Consider the following 5,753-nt stretch of genomic DNA (forward strand, 5'->3'; position numbering starts at 1 on the left):
CCTAATCATATGCCACCTCTTGAAATGGTTGAACATCGGCCTTACAGCCTTCCTTACTGAAAGTGAAGAGGACTTGAGCAATTACTGCTCAAAGACTACAGCCTTCAGTTTGGATTACACCTCAACATAAAGAATACAAAAATCCTCATGACTGAACTAGTAAGGAACACCATGATAAGTGGAGAAACTATTGAAGTTGGCAAGGATTTCCTTTTGCTTGGATTCATAATCAGTGCACATAGAAGCAGCAGTCAAGAAATCAAATGTTGTAGTGAATTGGGCAAATCTGCTGCAAAAGACCTCTCTGAAGTGCTAAAAAGCAAAGATGTTCCTTTTAGGAGTAAGTTGAGCCTGACCCAAGTTATGGTATTTTCAATTACCTTATATTCATTTGAAATCTGGGCAATGAATAAGGAAAAGAAAAGGAGAATTGATGCCTTTGAATTATTGTTGGGGAAGAATATTGAATATACCATGGAGTACAAAAAGAATCAAAAAATCTGACTTAGAAGGAGTACAGCCAGAGTGCTCCTTTTAAGCTAGGATGACAAGACTTCATCTCATGTTCTTTGGGTGTGTTATCAGGAGGGGCTGTCCCTAGAGAAGGACATCATGCATGGTAAAATAGAGGGTCAGCAAAAAAGAGGAAGACCCTCAATGAGATAGATTGACACAGTGGCTGCACCAACTGCCTGAACCATAGCAAGGATTACGAGGATGGCACAGGACCAGGCAGCGTTTCGTTCTCTTGAATGCGGGGTTGCTATGAGTCGATATACACTCAGTGACACACAAGAACAACAAACCTTCCAGTTCCTTAGCTATTTCATTAGCCCTGTCCAATTGGTTAAGAAAAGATTTGTAATGCTGTTGTTGTTATTTCTAACTCCAGGTCTTTGCACATTTCATTATAATACTTTTTCTTCTCAAGGTGCCCTTTGAAATATTCTGTTTAGCTCTTTTATTTCATCATTTCTTTTGTTTGCTTTAGCTACTCTACATTCAAGAGCAAGTTTCAGAGTCTCTTCTGGCATCTCTTTTGGTGTTTTCTTTCTTCCCTGTCTTCTCAGTGACTTTTGCTTTCCTCATGTACCATGTCCTTGATGTGATTCCATAGCTCGTCTGTTCTTTGGTCATTAGTGTTCAATGCATCAAATTTATTATTGAGATTACTCAGGTGGGATACACTCAAGGTTGTATTTTGGCTGTCGTGGTCTTGTTTTAATAGTCTTTAGCTTCAACTTGATCTTGCGTATGAGCAATTGATGGTCTATTCCGCAGTCGGCCCCTGGCCACTTTCTGACTCCATCATCTTTTTCCACAGATGTAGCCAATTTGATCCCTGTGCATTCTATCTGGTGGCGTCCACATGTATAGTTGCCTTTTATGTTGTTGAAAAAGTTAATTGCAATGAAGAAGTTGTTGGTCTTGCAGAATTCTATCATGTGATCTCCAGCTTCAGTTGTATCATCAAAGCCGTATTTTCTAGCTACTGATTCTTCTTCTTTGTTTCCAATTGCCAGTAATTGTCGGTGCATCTTGATTCTATAGTTGATCAATTTGAGACTGTAGATATTTGTAAAAATCTTCAATTTCTTCATCATAGTTATTAGCGGTTGGTGCATAAATTTGAATAATGGTCTTATTAACTGGTCATCCTTATAGGTGTATGAATATTATACTTCTAGTGACAGAGCTGTACTTCAGGATAGTCCTTGAAACCTTCCTTTGAGAATGAATGTGACTCTATTCCTCTTTAATTTGTTTTTCTGGGTTTAACAGACCAGGCATAGCAGACTATATGATTGTCTGATTCAAAACGGTCCATGCCACTCCATTTCAGCTCACTAATGCCTAGGATATTGATGTTTATGTGTTCTTTTCATTTTTGATGACTTCCAACTTTTCTAGATTCATAATTCATACATTTTACTTTGCAGGTATCAAAGGATGCTTGCAGCTTTTTCTTCTCCTTTTATTCATGTCACATCAGCAAATAAGGTCCTGAAAGCTTGACTCAATCTATGTCATTAAAGTCGACTCTAATTTGAGGAGGCATCTCTTCCCCAGTTACATTACCAGTGCCTTCCGGCACTATATCGGACAATTTCCCACTGTTATTCATGAGGTTTTCTCTGGCCAATCTTTTCAGAAGTAGTCTGACAGGTCCTTCTTCCTAGTCTATCTTAGTCTGGACGCTCCACTGAAACTGTCCACCATGGCCAAACTGCCGGTTTTTGAAATACTGGTGGCATAGCTTCTAGCATCATAGCAACACAAAGCCACAGCAGTAGGACAAACTGAGAGACAACGGATGACTCTTTCATGTAATAGCTTTTAAATATTTGAACCACATCCCAACATATGAGTAGTTTCCATCTATTTCATAGCATTCTTTTCTCTCAACTGATTATTGATTGAATTTTTTAAAGATTTCACAAATGTTTTTATTTTTACCTACCTACTAACTCCAAACCTACTTTGTTCCCTAAAGTTGACTGATGAATTCTTACGCGGATACCATAGCTCTTGTTATTTTCATTTTGTAACCTTATAGGGTCTCTATGAGTCGGAATCGACTCAATGGCAGTGGGTGGGTTTTTGGATCTCATTATCAGATATTAAAAGTTCATCAGATCAAGATCAAAACTTCAGTGTCATGTCTAAATCAATACTTCTTACTAGGCCAGGTTTTGTGGCTTAGAGTCATGCTGTAGGGAAGAAGGACATCTATCCATCTGCTGTTGCTTCCTCTTTCATTCTTCTCAATTTCTTTTCCATCTTAACTAGTGTAATACACAGTCAGTTCTTGCCTCATCAAAAAACCTCTGACAGAGTCCTTGCCCTAGTAAGTTACTACCTTGGGTAAGTTCCTTTCAAGCAGCCTCTCACTTTAGTCTATAGCATTAGGGCTTAAGTTTCTGCTGACCAGAAAGCATTCAGCTAGTTAGTAATACTTCATTTTCCCCTTTTGAAAATATCCCCAGTTTCTCCAAATGATTCTATTGACACACCTTCTATCATATTACTTTCATTGGAGACAAGCACCCTCTTTCTATTTCACAATGAGAGATACAGGCAAAAGTTGCTATGCTCCAAAATAAACAGAAAATTTACTACTCCAGAGAATTTTCTGTTTGGTAATACTACATTTACATAAACATCATGGGGGTAAGGACTGAAGGACTCATATTTCCAAGATATTGCAATCCCGGGATATGTGTCTTTGGAATTTACTTAGATGTTCTGGTTAAAACATGTTGATATTTATTAGTTATTGTTTATAGTTTTGTCATCTTAACCACTTTGTCACACTTCAGTAACAACTTCATTTCCCATGCTCCATCATTAATCCATAGCAGTATTTATAAGTCATTAACTCACAATTCAGAGAAAACAAGGAGCTGGTGATGTGAAGTGTGAGGGTCGTGAATTCAGGAGGTTTTTAATACTATACGAACCTGAGAGATTTTTCTTCATGTTTTTAATCTCTGAATAATATTTTAAAAGAAAAAGAAAGCAGAAATAGAATTGAGTGCTGCCTGTTTGTGTCTAGCATTAATAATCCATACATCAAAAAATATCACAGAGTTGTGCTCTGTATCCCAAATGAAATCTAACTACACTTCAACATCTGAGACAAAATAGAGGGAAAATAACACGGTCAGTGTATGTACACGTTTGTCTGTGTGCATTGCATATGCAGACAAGCTATGCCTCAAACTTCTAGGCAGTCAGTAGACTGCTAGGAATGAGGCACATACACCCACTGGCATCAAACATTCTGTGGGTGCTACGTTCATCTGTGATTGAGTCAGGCGTTATGAGAGGGTTTCACAGTGTTGGTGAAGTGAACTCCATTATTATTATTTATAGAAAACAGGCAGTAAACAGTAACAGATTTTCAAAGAGGAAACTCTTATCCTTCCTCGTTTATCCACATTAATTCTTACATAGCTGGACAGGCACATGGTTGTTCAGGTCAGACGCAGTGTTCATATCACCACTGCCTCTGGCCACCACTATGCACTTAGGGACCTTCAACTGCTCTAGAGGCTTCTGCTCTACTTCTGGGCCTTATGGGACCTCGCTGCCAGCTGGAAAACCCCTGAGCGGAATCTCCTGAACCTCTGCTGCTGAGTCCCACGATGCTACTTGGGCCTGTGGGGCCATCTTGCCACCGTGGTATCCCGGACTCTGATGCCCATGAGTGGGTGCATGCCACCCCTATACAGGACACACTTAGGCCCCTCTTGCCCTGCACAAGCAAGTGTTAGAAATTTTTTAGTTCCACCAGCAAGCCTCTTGCCTGAAGGCACTCAATTCTCTCTCCATGTGTGAGGAAGGCTCACAGCTGATATCTCTCACTGTCTTCAGCATTTTCTCTCTCTTCTGGGCCTAGGAGGTTATCAGCGCAGCGACCCTGGCTCCTTGGTCCAAACTACATGCTCTGCTCCAGACTTCTTGTTGGTAGTGAGGTTCCTCTAAATCTCTGTGGGATTAGCCCTTTTCAGCCCAGCTGAATGGCAAAAGCAATCCTCTTGGTAGGGAACAGTCACCTCATTTGCACAGTTCTGCAAGTGTTTTACATACCTCACTTGCATTATCCCAGTCAATTATTTTGTGGACGTTACAAGACCATGGCTGGAATGGCCATATAAAAGCAATTCACTCTACTCTACTCAGGTAATGAAAAAAACATTCTTCCACCCACCAGTGGTTAGAAACCAGTTGTCCTCAAGCTGACTCTGACATGTGGTGACCACATGCGTGTCAGAGTATAACCTCGCTCCTTAGGGTTCCAGTGGCTACATTTTTTGGAAGTAGATTGCGAAGCCTTTCTTTCAAGGTACATATAGGTGGACCGGAACCTCCAACTCTTCAGTTAGCAACCACCACCCAAAAGTCTTATACATTAAATAGGATTTTTGATCACTCTTCACCTCAGGACTTCAATAGATCTATTCATTCAATAATGTGAGAGAATTCTTGACCATAACAAATAACATTGCACAAATAGCTACTGTAGTTGCTCAGGGGTCATGTGTTTCCTCTACGATTCTTTATTTAAAAACACTGTACTAATCACCACATATATAATTGTTCATAGTCCCCAAACAATGCCCATTTGTTTGGAATTGGTATGTTGGTACATTTCAGCCTTACCAATCACCCCCAAAAGGAAGGCCCAGTGAGCTCCTTCAAAAATCTGTAAAAAAAACCCTAATGGATCACAAGAGTCAGATCCCTTTTGTGTATGGGGTCTCTATTAGTCAGGGTCTGACTTGATGGCAGCTACCAACAAAAGCAACAACATCAATCACCCTGATCTATGGGAAACTACACACATATTTACCATTTACTGCACTCTTCGTCCTTTTGTGTAATTCCAGTTTTTCATGTGGTGTAATTTGTCTTCCTCATGAAGAGCTCCCTTAACATGTCTTTTACTACAGGTTTGCTAGCCATCCATGTTCTCTGCCTTTTGTTTTTTTCCTTTTCTTTGTTCTGAAAATGTCTGAAGTTTATTTTCATATTTGAAAGATATTTCTCTGGCTATGAAATTCTACTTTGTACAATTGCAGCATTTAAAAAATGTTATTGTGTTATCTTCTGATGGCATACTTTTAGGCAATGTAGGGAATATAGATAACTGTTTACAGAAATATTGCTGAAAAATCCCACAGAGAAATGGGAGAGTAGGTGAAGCATTGGTGAAGATAAGAGAGCAATTTTAGAATAAATTACATGCA

The sequence above is a fragment of the Loxodonta africana genome, chromosome 4, assembly GCF_030014295.1.
Source record: "Loxodonta africana isolate mLoxAfr1 chromosome 4, mLoxAfr1.hap2, whole genome shotgun sequence".
Lineage (NCBI taxonomy): Eukaryota > Metazoa > Chordata > Mammalia > Proboscidea > Elephantidae > Loxodonta > Loxodonta africana.